The sequence below is a fragment of the Larimichthys crocea genome, chromosome XI (assembly GCF_000972845.2).
Source record: "Larimichthys crocea isolate SSNF chromosome XI, L_crocea_2.0, whole genome shotgun sequence".
Lineage (NCBI taxonomy): Eukaryota > Metazoa > Chordata > Actinopteri > Sciaenidae > Larimichthys > Larimichthys crocea.
In genome coordinates this window covers 17218086-17232245 of record NC_040021.1, presented here as the reverse complement: position 1 = coordinate 17232245, position 14160 = coordinate 17218086, and positions in this window count along the sequence as shown.

The following is a 14160-nucleotide window of genomic DNA, read 5'->3' as shown; positions in this document are numbered from 1 at the left end:
GAGCCAGCGACCAAACTCGGATGTTCAGACTCAGATACACATATCTACATATCTGAGAGACGCTTTCAAACCTGGACAGGAGCTAAAATCCTGCGTATTTGGAGTCACGTGGACAGGAAAGAGATGGAAGTGAAGAGCGGAGCGGCTATCGTCCTCCAGAAGAAGGTAATGGCGATTGTTTGTGTTGAATGCTAAACATTCATTAGTTCAAATTTATCAAAGTCACTAGTGAGAAACAAGTACAAGAAAAAAGTACAAAGCAGTTAATGATGGAGGCCCAGCTACTACTTAGTAATTTCAAAAATGAAAATAACTGTAATCAAGGAACATGTCAGCCAGTGCACTGAGTGCACTAACACTGAGGCTCACTGACTTTAAACAGAGCTCTGTGGCACAGAGGAATACAACACATCAGACTTTGGTTACACACAGAGGATTTTTTTGATTTGGTCTTTTCATGGGATTTGAACAAAAATAATAGAATATAATCCTTGAATTTGCTTTAGATAATACAGTATATGATCGTAGAGAATGTCATAATATATATGTCATTGTGTTTAAATTGCAGGAAGTTAGAAAACTAGCACTTTGGATGAATTTTGAGCAGATCATTTCTGGTAAATAATGCATCAGAAAAAAGTTATCTTGATATTTTAAAGTATTTTTTACTGTATAATGTATTTTTTATTTTTAACAGTCATCTTGACATTTGCTTTATGAGCTCTTGGTTGTTTTTGTTTTAACTGCATATTTTCTAATGCAGGATGAGGCGGTTTAACAAAGAGTCAATATAGTTTGTGTTCAGGTCTTCAATATGCAATATCTGTTGATTTTGAAGAACAGATATTTATGCTTCAAAACTGTATTCTTTGTGTCTGATTCCTCCAAGATCAAGAGAGGAGGATAACTTAAATCATTCATAAAATGCTAAAAGTCATTGTTGTATTTAAGTATCTATCCTTATTTAAGTATCGATTCTTTCCCTGCTCAGTGAAAGGATCGGTCCTACTGAGCAATCCAATGTGGAAACTTACCTCCCTAATATAGGTTGATATAGGGATGAGTGACAGTGAGATGGAAGTAGAGATGGTAAAAGATGAAAAAGAGCAAGAGAAATTTAGCAACAATGCACAGGAAGACATGCGCATGCCACCGCTGCTGCAGGACAAAGAAAAAGAGCATGCAGAGGAAAAACTGTGCCAGGCATGGCAAAACATCCAGATTGAAGGACAGGATAAATCTGAAGATGCAGAAAAGATGACAGAAGAGCTGGAGAAGCCAAACAAGAAAAGAGCATTTGGAGATGCTCTCTGGATTGGCTTAATAAAGTGCCTTAGGGAATGCAACGAGCAAAAGATCGCCAGAATGTACAAGAGAGAGCTGAAAGAGGGCAGTCAGCTTTACAGAACATGTAAGGGAATCTACTGAAACACTCAAAACAATCCTTTTGCTTCATTTTCTCAATTATTTTTTATTTCCCAGCTGTAAACCACTTATATGAACTGCCATGTGGCACACACTCAAATCTTCTTCCCTGGCCTCTTTACTGTTTTAGCCTCCATGACTCGACCAATGACCCAAGCTCAGAGAGAGCGGCAAAAACGGCAGCAGTTGGTCAATTTCGACAGCCTGAGGCAGAGAGTGAAAAACCTTCTAGACGCTCACTGGGAGATACAGAAACAACTGAAAGAAGCAAAGAGACTCAAGCAAGAGGAGCGCTATGAGAAATGGATAGCTGGACATGGCCTGAGCATTCCTGAGTTGTAGCAAGAGGGACAAGAGATTCTTAAAGTGAGTCAGGCAGCTATCATTTTTTATAAAAAAAAACAAAAAAACAATTGCACTTAGTTTTCTTCTCATAAATGAATGAAATGCTTTTTTTTTTACATCCCTTAAAATCAAGAGGGTTTTGCAACGTCTACTGAAGTCGGGACTCCCAGGTTGGAACCCACCGCCCTAAGTGTCTTATTTGTGGTTGTACAGTTTCATAAGGCTGTGATTATGATTGAGATCATAACAAATCATTTTATACACTGAGGTAAAAAAAAAAAAAACATTTTTAAAAACTGTCTCTTTACAACAAAATGGCTACAATGGAGACTAACATCATCACACATGAATACAACTGGGCCTAATGAACCCACAAGAGTCTCAGCTTTCCAGTCGATCCCAATTTATACAATGCCAATACTGTTTCACCCAGTATGCAGAAATAATAATTACACTAGGCATATTGCATACTTTATTTTGCATGCAAAAATCTGCATGGGTCTTGCCCAAAGCTACATAAGATTAGCATAAAGCCAGCATGTCTGTAAAGGGGTACCCGTTGAACACATTTTTATTCAGATATCCAGAGGTTCGGTCAAGGGACCCATAATGGCAATGCCAGATTTTACATCACCAAAATCTAGGCTAACTTTGTAGAATTATTTAGCCCTCTTCTTGTCAAACTAGCCTGTCATGGTTGGTGCTAATGGATGCCTTACATCTTAGCTGTTCTGCATTTAAAATTGAGCCTGCTAAAGTCTGAAAAAATCCCACTTTAAGTTATTTAACATGAGTGATTACAAATCTCAAACCAAAGAGGACAAATGTCACCAATAGGCTATCTGATTAATAGAAGCAGAATTTAATTGAATACATAAAGAATTTATATTAGTGAGTAAAATGATTTACATAAACTGAAAAAAAACTGCATTTAATTCACCCTCATGCCTCCACTAAATTAATAATTAATATTCTTATTTCAACTCTTCTATTTCAACTTTTCATTTGGCCCAAACACATATTCCAGTTTATAGCACACACATCGTATCAGCTGTTAGCTACATCAAATCAAATCAAATCAATTTATTTGTATAGCCCAAAGTCACAAAGTACATTTGCCTCAGAGGGCTTTACAATCTGTACAGGGAGTGACACCCTCTGTCCTTAGACCCTCGGTTCGAGTGAGGAAAAACTTGCCCACAAAAAACCTTTAACAGGGAAAAAAGGTGGAAGAAACCTCAGGAAGAGCCACAGAGGAGGGATCCCTCTCCCAGGACGGACAGACGTGCAATAGATGTCACATGAACAGGACAAATCAACACAAACATATTGTACAATTACAATGAATGATAAAATGACAATGAATTAAAATGAATGATAACATATCAGATACATAACATAGTCATTGTGGTCATTTGGGCTTACATTTACATCACTCAACACTAAAGTGCTTAGTTGTTTTACAGTCCACTTGGCTTCGCTGTGCTTTGTCAGAGCTATAAATAAGTCCATCCTTCCCTCCTACTACACGTCCTCATTTTGAATACCTTTTTGGAGCAAAGTCAGCTCTTCGTTGGTTAACTATAGGGACAGAACTTCCTGCAGTTGTTTCACAGTAAAAGCCTAATCATGATGCTTCCTTGCTCCATTTTTATAAGTTTAAGTTTATTTCTTGTAATGTTTTGGTGAGTTGAGTTTAGCTACAGTGTTAACTTACCCTCTGAACGTCACTGCATGCCATTTAATAGTAATTTGATGATATAAAAGTAATCTCTTCTCTTGATACACATAGAAATGCAGTAAGTATTCATACAGTTTTATATTATTTTCACTTAAACCAGATAATGGTTTTGCCTTTATAAGATAGTTTCAAGACCTTGCAAGTGAAAATTAGTCTGTATTTTTTAACAAGAGAATGGAAATTGAAAAAAGATATCATTCTTGTAGAGTAGGAATGTTTGTGTGTGCTTTTTTTAATCCTTTCCCATCTAAAACTTTTGATCCTCCTCATCTCCAAGATGGATAACGTAATGTAATGATGATGTAAGTCAACCACACATTGGCTTTATTTTTTGTCTTTCCTGTATTTAATATTAAAGTCAGTTTCATTTTCTATTTCATAATATTTGATTTCATCAGTTATAGGGATGCAAAATGTGTGTTACGGTATGCTGTCTAGTTCCGACATATGGATGTGAATAATATTAATAATCTTGGCAGATAGTTCTGCTGACCCTGGTTTGTGTCATTCATGAACTAATGATGCATTCTCTGTCTTCTTGGCAGATGTTATGCTTTACTTGACGGGAAATACTCAATGAAGCAAGCTGTTGTTAGTCTGTTCCTGATATTAAAAAACTAATTTTCCACAAAAAAAAAACTGTAGGCACATTGCATTCCTTTCACACAAACTCTAAAAAACATAATTGACTGCATTTTTAATATCTTTATATTGAGATTATATTCAGAGATTTTTGTGTTGAGTGAAGGAAACATTACATTAGTGTAACAGGCTGGGATGCTGTCAGCACCCAAACATAACCATAAAATAGTTGAGCAATGTTGTAGTCACTACCCATATTACAAGATTGCAAGATGATTGTATACCAGGAAATGTTCATGGGAGCATCATTCAGTGTGGGAACTCTATCTTATGCCAACATTTCATCATTAAATGTAATTCACTTAGCAGTATGTTTCTCTGAAAATGTATTCGCTGTTGCAAATTAGCTGTCTAAAAAATGTCATTTCTAGGAAAAAGTGCTGCATCTGGGTTCATCCATCTATTGCGTTTTGAAAATGTACAGCTTACTGTATAAAAAGTGTTTCTTTATGTGCTCCTACACGCTCCATCATTTGTCTCAATAACTAGAACAAACTAATAGATTATGTTAGTCACCGCCTTGATCAGCAGTCAGATACAAAGAGTCTTGAAGCATTAGAATCTCTTCTTTGAAACTAGCAAATTATGACTAAATAATAACCGTAGAGACAGACAGATTTGCCGTGTTTGCATCTTAAACAGTCTGTTGGATTAACTTGATCTGAACTGGCTGAGCATATACTGTTTTCAAACGCTGTGTAGATGAACCAACTTGAAATCAAATGTCAAGTTACCCCAAAAAGATGATAATCTCCCTCAGAATTATCAGATTTCCTCATCTCGTACTTCCACACAATGAGGATGTCATTGTTATGGAATTTTCTATCCTTAGGTCACGTGTGGGCCTCGAGGTGATCGCCAGTATTAGTTGTTTAACTTTGGTTGAGAATAGTAGGTGCCAGTCTATCTCAACACTGTGGTGGCCAGGGTCAAAGGAACCTATTGCTGCCTGCTTAGACATAATAGATAGCTTGCCATTGATGTTCCTATTAACGTAAACAGACATCTGTGTCTACAGACTAGAATATGTTGACAATGACACCGTTTGTTTGAAATGTACCATTTGTCACCTTGTGTCTGGAAACACTGTGAGTGTGAAACACTTTATTTTCTGTGTTTTGTGGATTTACAAATGGTGTGGTAACAAAATTCAAGCAAATAAATTGTCACAGAGAAAGCTGTGGTTTGGATGAAGTACAAGAGTTAGATTTTCATTTCAGCTGGCTTTCAGTGAAGAGATAATGATAATGTGTCAGAAGCATCACAGATGTATGATAATATATTATTTAATATTCTCTGGAATAGAGCTGGAACCAATACAAGTAGTTGATTAATCCTTCAGTTGTTTAACAGAAAATAAATTATAAAGTAGTTGTCCATCGTTTGGACAAGTGTCACTTTATAGGTTTGATAAACTGCAATGGATATAAAAAAATCTATTTTCATCAAGAATGTTTTCAACCTCATACTGTACTATCTGAAGCAAATTAAAGGATTATATTCTATATTTTTCTTATTGTCAAAAAGTCCCATGAAAAGACCAAAACCAACAAATCCTGTGTGCAGCCAAAGTCTGATGTGTCGTATTCCTCTGTGCCACAGAGCCCCATTTAAAAACATCAGGGAGCCTCAGTGTTACACTGTGTGACATGCTTTCATTTTTTAAATTATTAAGAAGCGAGACCTCCATCATTACCTGCTTTATACCTTTTTCTGACTACGTAACTATATTAGTATTCAACAAGAGCAAATAATTAGAATTACCATTACCAAGGATCACTCTAGAAGTTGTCACAGGTATGTTTATCTGAGTCTGAACATCTAAGTTTAGTTCGCTGGTTTGTTGGTAACATTAAGACCACCTGCCTGAAATTGTGTAGGTCCCCCGCACCAAAACAGCCCTGACCAGTCGAGGCATGGAGTCCGCTAGACCTCTGATGCTGTGCTGCGGTATCTGGCACCAAGACGTTAGCAGCAGATCCTTAAAGTCCTGTATGTTACAACATGGAGCCTCCATGGATCAGACTTTCTATCAGAACCAGCATTGACTTCAGCAGTTTGTGCTACAGTACAGTAGCTTGTCTATTGGATCTGTCCAAAGGGGCCAGTCTTCGCTCCCCACGTGAATCAATGAGCCTTGGCTGTCCATGACCCTGTCACCGGTTCACCGCTTTTCCTTCCTTGGACTACTTTTGAGGTACTGACCACTGCAGCCCACAAGAGCTGGAGTTTCGGAGATGCATTGACCCAGTGGTCTAGCCATCACAACTTGGTCTCGTCAAAGTCACTCAAATGCTTGTGCTTTCCCATTTTTCCTGCTTCTAACATCAACATTATAAAATATATATGTATGATATAAAACATTATATTTACTTTGTGAACATGAGTACTTAACAGATGCCAAACATATCAACTAAATACAGTATAAACAACAAATCCTGATCTTTTCATCTGTGCAAATCAATTTTAATCATACACCAAGTAGCAAAACAGCTGACACAATCACTTTTAACCTCTATCCCGCTGATATAAATCTGTCAGTGCAAAGTCACTGAAATTACATTGTTAATCAAGTGTGTAACAGATGGCTTAGAAACCATCTGTTTCACTACTTTTTAGCTACACTCACAGATTGCTTGCATCATTTTTTGCAAGCTTTTCCACATATCAGGTCTAATGTTTCAGTTAGTTTTCAGTGCTCAAGGTGTGCTAGGAATAAGATACTTGCTGTGAACATAATTCATCATTAATTCAGTTAAAGGTTTATACATTTTAATTATGATTAAGTGTTATTTTGATGCATAATTTGCTTGATAAAAGCACACACTAGAAAGCAAACCACAAGATCTGTCTCCACCCTGTTTCTGACTAAAAAGAGGCTGATGACTAGCTGGCTAAAAGAGTTCATCAAGAGGTAAAGCCAACAAGGAAATGACTTTCCTCCACCACGAGCTCAACCAAACCCTGCTGTTTTTCAGTAAATGAAGCCCCCCGGATACTTAATCTTGTGCTTGTTCGGGCCTGTCTGAAGAAAGTGGTTTGGGTGCTTTTTTTGTACAGAGATAGAGTTTGCACACGACAGCCATCAGTAATACAAAGGCAGTAACTGCTGTGGAAAAAAAAAGAAGTGCTGACTAACGCCAGGCAGCAACGACCCAGGGCCAGGTCATGCCGATCATTCTGAGAGACAGAAGTCCAGACAAAAGACCTCTGTGGGCCTTACGGCTAAGATATCTGCGGTGATTACAGATGGATCCTCTTCCACTCTCTCTTTCTTTTTTAATACTCTTCATTTTGCCCTTTCTCATTTTAATTCTCATTTTTTCCCTGCCTTCCCTCACAGTGTCTCCTTTTCACTCCCACACTCTCCCCCTCCCGCTCTCTTTGACTGTCTCCTGGACAGCTAACATCATCAACGTCCAATAAAAGATAATTCCTATCTTCGAAAAGGTCCAGATGAGGACCCGAGGTTCAGTGCGCTCCTTTTAGAAGCTGATTAAATAGAATCTGTAATAGCTACAAACCCTGCTTTATTCAAATGTTTCCTTAAATGAAAAGGATATTTGAATTTGAAGTGTCTTTTACACATTTCAAATCAGAATCTGAAATCTGATCATCATTTTATTTTTTTGCTTTTGTTATTGATTAAAAAGCAATAATTAACACTTTTTTCAATATGATTGTATTAACTGTTTTAAATAAAAGTTGGGCAGATTAACCAAAAATGGAAAGCTTGGTGGAAAAAAAGCAATTTATATATTAACTTAAATACTTAAGTACACATTTCAGTATACTTTACTTGTATCACCAGTTTATTCAAATATTGTTTTTGTAATTCAAGGTTACTTTCTAGATTTGGATTTTATCATAGACCATGTAAAATATGGACATAGTATCCTTGATGTTACCCACAGATTTCTGAAGAGCCTTCGTGAAGCTCAGAATGTGGTGGCTCTGGCCATGGCCATCTTGGTAGTCCTGCCTGACTGACATGGATCGTGGGCGATCGTTCGGTGCTCAAACAAGTCACCTGTAACAGCACCCACCTGTCAATCAAGGGGCCAGGCTTTTAATTATGGGTAACTTTAAACCTTAATATAATTTAAACAGGTGAGTTCTATAAAAATTCACCCTCAGCACAGTTGTCATGAACGGGGAAATTATCTTTATAGACCAAACCAGTTTTTTGTACCAGGCTGTGAACATGTTTATTTCAGCTGTGAAGTTGGAAATTTTAACATATGGGGCTTATGGCTATGACTCGTTCTGTAGCCAGCCTCAAGGGGCCGTTTGAGGAACTGCAGTTTTTGGGACTTTGGTATTGGCTTTATTTCACAGCCACGGAGGTTGCCGCTTGTATTTTATGTACTAAATTGTACATATAATACTGTATGATCGCGTACTCCTTTAGATCAAACTACCCAACAGCACGTAAAGCACTTCAGATTACCTCCATCCCAAGCTCCTGCATTTAAATGCTGCTTGCACATTATAGGATCAGTAATCATTAATCATTAAACCTTATTATTATGTTAATGCTTCCAATACTTATTCTCTAAGTGCATTTTGCTGATAATACATATGTACTTTAACTTGAATTTTATTTTACATTGCAGTATTTCATTCCAGTGAAGGAGTACCCACCGAATTCAGAGTTTGTTAACCTTGTTGCCTTAGGTTTTGGTTTTCTCCTATTTTCTAATATTTTGCAGACAAAAAAGAACAAAAAGAGAAAACAAACAATAGATCACAGTCATGAATTAAAAAGAACTGTTAGTTGTTGCACTAATTAACTTTTTTACTTTTTTAGACACTGTCTGCTGCAGCCTAACAGCACTTACACCATGTGCAAACATTGTTTTTTCTAAGTCATTATTTTACCCTGGTTGTCAAAAAAATTGAATAAATAGATATAATATTTAATTAAGGAGTACAAAAAAGGAAGTTAATCAATGGAAGTAAATGAAATGAAAAAAAGTTGGCAAAAAAGTTTGACTAATTATTTAACATGTACGTAACATAACACTTTATAAATATGGTTCATGGTAATGTATCACTGTGGCATCATTTCCAGTGTGGCTTGTAGTGTGTTTCTAATTTCTCTCCAGACTTCATAAATCTGAACATTGGAACTACAATGTCCTCCTGAAGCCAACTAGCGCAACAGGACACCATTAGTCCTTTTGTATGCTTTCTTTAGAGTAGTATCCCTGGCAACTGCAGTACCTGTGAGACACTGATTTAAGTTCTTTTCCTCACTGCCAAGCCTATGAGGACTCACCATTAACACTCCATAGGGCTGCATTGTCAGCACATTAATGAAGCCAGGGTGTTCTTTTTTAAGTGTCATTCTGGATTATGGCCATATTATGAGGGTGAGGGTGGATCTGTATAAGTGTCTCTGTGAGACATAACAGCATGCGTCCCCGCGCTCTGCCACCCCCTTCGACTTTGCTGTAACACACTGAGGGTATGTTTGGGGCCTCAGCGCCTGCACCGCCCAGGATCCCTGCCATCACCTCACCGGGCGATTGACACTGGAGTAATTTCATCTGACAGGTGACTTAACAAAGCTTTGGTCCATGGCAGGCAGCAGACTAAAGGCTGGAGGATATATGTTGGACCTGTCAGCCTTGTTTTCATCTGGGAGCTACGTGTTCTGTCAATATTTAGATTTGCAGCCAGTTTCTGATCAAGCTCAAAGAGAATGAGTTATTGCAAACTGTCTGCAAACTTGTTTAATCTACTGAGAATTATTTAAATATCACCCGATGTCAGACATTGAGGAACACTGTCTTACGCTAAAGCCTCATATTTACTTTTTAAAATTGTCTTTCAGTGACCCGACGTCCTCACTCTGGCCTACTTGAAACATAAGTAATGTCACAGTGCAGCCTCAGACGAGCCGAATGAGATGCTGTGGGCACCGTTCATGACAGCAGATAGGGGTCACGGACGGCAGGCCGCTCAACCACCAAACGTCTGACACATTTATTTGACATGAAAAATGAAAATATCAATGGCTTTAACTCCAGGGTCAGAGTTAGCTTGAGAGACAGGTTACCTGAATGGCTGCGACACGACGTCGGAGTGGAAAAGAATCCACCGTTGTGAGCACACATAATCATAATCGATGCTGTCACTATACAAGCATCTCATTAGGCAAGCAACAGGTGTAAGTAATCAAATGGCAGGTGTTGGTAATTATATGACAGCAACGCGGCCAATGAGCACTGTGTGTGGCAATGTTCCATATTGGCAGGAAATGCATGAAGTGTCATGAAACGTAATAAATAGAAACTAATTTTCCCACTAGTGTATTTGCACAATGCTGGAGGCATCAGCTGTCAAATTCAGGTTAGTCATGGATGAAACGCTTCACTCTGTTATACCTGTGCTCCATCAGGCTTCATCATTGCAGCATTTCATTTTTTTTTTTTATGTGTTTTTTAAACCAAGGACTTTCTGTTTTCAGTCCTCTTTCTTTTTTTCTCTGCTGGATAAACAGTTTCTATTCAATTTAATTAGAAAGGCAGAGCAAAGGAGCAAATGATTAGTAGGATTTTTTTTATGGATTATGTTTTGCCATTTTCCTTTTTATTTGATAGGTAATACCAGAAGTTGATAGAATATGTGGTCAAAGAGCAAAGCAGGTTACACAAAACTATTACTACTAACTACTACTTTCTAGCCTTTATTTTTGCAGTACCAAACTCTAAAAAATCCATGGTACCAAGTTAATAAATGATTTACTAATACTCCATGGATCATTAAAGAAACATTATTAAGAACACACTTTGGGTTAATTAAATAATGAAAGAATTTTCAGTTCCTTTGATTTTTTTTTTTTTTTTTTTTTTTGACAGGATACATCTCGAGGGGTTCATTCTGCTACAGTATGACTGGATTTTAGTTGCTGTGTTAGCTATCTTGCACTTATCCTTGGGAGAAGAGTCGTCTTGACTTGAATGCACAAAAGTTTGGTTCTCAGATCTTAACAGTGGAATCCTCTGTGTCAATGAACTGATATCACAGTTTCTGAGCTGCTAAATCATTATGAAGCGTCCGGACGAGCATTTAGATTCTAAGCACAGTCTATTCTAGTTGTCCTTTCTTTTAAATCAGATTCAACCGCTCATTTTATTATAACTGAGACTATTTGTTCATATTGAGCACTGCACTGTAGCGACACTGAAATTTCTATTACAACTGTCCTTCTACTAGCTTCTTTTTGTTATCTATGATTCTATTCCCCCCATTTAAAATCCTTTCTATATTCTCATTTTATCGCCTGGTGTTTCCTTTACATCTGGTCTTAAAGCTGTTCATGTCACATGAAAAGCCTTTTGAATTGCTTTGCTATTAAAAGGTGCTAAACAAAGAAACTTGCCTTGCTCACATCCTGCAGACCTGATGGACTGTTGTGAATTTCCCATTGGTTGCTCTCATTAATGGCTGTATTAATCTATTGTTTATGACTGCAGGCCTTTTCGAGAGTGGAAAACAAATGAGTGTTTGTTATAACAAAGACTTTTAATTATATAGAAAGGATAAACACCATCTGCTTACACTTTCAAATCATAACCACAGCTGTAAACGTTTTGGTTATGTTTACTGTTCTTACCTAATCTTACTGTTGATGTCATATACAGACCTATTATATAACAGTTATAAAACAGTGTATAAAACTGAATGTTCCCATTGGTTTTAATAAAGTATGCATCCATTCATTCATCTATCAGGCTTTAATAATTAAGTAACCATTAATGAAGCCATTGGTTTATACTCATACATCCTTTATAAAGGGTGATTTTTTTTGTTTTTTACACATTCTCTACTACGAGGAAATGTCAGTTGTGGTGCCGAGGTATTTACTGTCTGAATGCCATCAAGTTTGCTGAGTAATGTAGTAAATCCAGGTTCTGTCTGTCTTCCTCTGGAGGTTTCTCCCTTTTTCTTTATGTGTTGAGGTTTCTGAACAGTTTATCCTTATTTTCCTGGAGATGATCCTCTGTTGAGTCAGGGACTGAAGAGAGCCATTGTGACACTGAGCTATACAAATAAGACATGACTTATTGTGAGAAATACAACAGCTCTTACTCTTGTCATGAAGCCTTGTGAGAGTCTCACTGTTTGATGGTGATTGCTACTAATACACCATGGGACTGTACACAATCTGTACTTGTTATTACACTACAATCAATGTTTTACCACTGTATATCAGTGAGAGGGATTAGACGCTCCTATGGAGGCGATAGCACTCGAAGGAATCAAGCTCACAGAGGCCTCAGGCATGGGAGAGGACGAGGGGGGGGGGGCAGACCTGCTCCCGGGTATAAATCAATACACAGCATGCAGTGATAAATCCTCCCAGCTCCGATGACCGACTGGCCCTCACACCCTCACACACAAAACAATCTTGGTCCCCCATGTCAAAACAGCCAAAAGCTATCACTGCCATGGATCACAGAATACTGACGTGTCAGCTGAAAGTCATCTTAAAGCCGACCTGAAAGAGACGGCAAGTCCTTGGCTTTAGTGGATTCAACTACATGGGCTAGATATTTGAGGAGAGTGTAGTGTTAGGTTTACTCTGTGTCAGGCTGTAATGTTTAGACAGTCTAAGTTCACTTTTAGGACGGAGTTCATCAGAACGGTTTTCAAGTTTCATGAAACAATCATCAATTCCAAGTTCTTTAGCAGTGCTGAAGATAAACAAATAAGTAGATTTGAGGACAAATGATTCTCCAGGCAACATCATAACTATTTATAACATACAGTAGCTTGACTCTGTAACAGTGAATCACAGTGACAGGTTGGAGAAGCTGTGTAACGCGAGCAGAGTCTGGATCAGACAACACTGATGGGTTGATCTGTCTAAACACATTGACTTGTCCCAACTTCAGCCAAACCAGAGACACATTTATGAAACAGAGACAAGAATCAGATACGTATGATTCAACACAGGACCAACATCACCCTTCCTTCCCCGCATGCGATCGACGACGGGCCTGCGGTGTTAAGACTACAACAGAAAAAGGCACCATTACACGGCTGAACAGGTCCACTATTGTTGGTATCAGGTCGGTTGACTTTGGCATGTTGATGTATTGAGGGTGTCATCATTCAAACAGCGTGTGGGTTTTGGTGCAAGGCCACAGCACGGGTTTCTATTTGAAAAATCAATAGGAAGCAAGCAGTTTATATGTGTGAAAAGGATCAGGTCTGCTGCAAAAGGACACGCCACAAAGCAAAGAACACAACTATGTTATTTCACCTTTCTCAGGGGGGTAACAAGCATCATAAACCAGGAAGAAATATATGCTTACTTTTCTTCTATGTATGCAAAAGCTCTCAATCATAAATTTGATGCACTATCAAAACAAATTGAACCTGTTTTACTGCATCCAACAACTGGTGAGCAGTGTAGCAAGCTGAAATGGAAGCGGCAGTGTTTTCAGGGATGATATACTGTTCTACGTTCACACAACTGATGCATTTTTTATGTTCAAAACCAGAGAGGCTTTCTCACCTTCAATTTTAAAAGTGTTTACTCAGCAGCAGTCCTGTGAGCTGATGAAATAAGTTAAAGCACCTGAATTAAAAATGATTCTTCACTGTAGATCCTGCCCCCCAAAACGGTCCCCTGCGGCGTCTCCTCCCTCGTAATGATGCGACTGGAAGAAGGTCCTGCCTCACCAATAAAAGCTAACCCTCGCACAGTCACATCTCTTTTCTCTTTTTCTCTTTCTGCATTCCTGCAGTGTAGTTTTATGTCTTCTATCCTCCTTTTATGTGCATTCGTATGTGTCATCAGTAGAGTGGCCCAGGACATAACTGAGCAAACACACCAACAAAAATATTTGACAAAACACACTGAAGGAAAGTTACTTTAGCACATAGACAGGAAACAGAAACAACTAGCCTGACAAAAGGCAACAAAATCCACTTACCAACATCTGAAGCTCATTAATTAACATGCTACATCTCAGTCATTTGATCCGTAG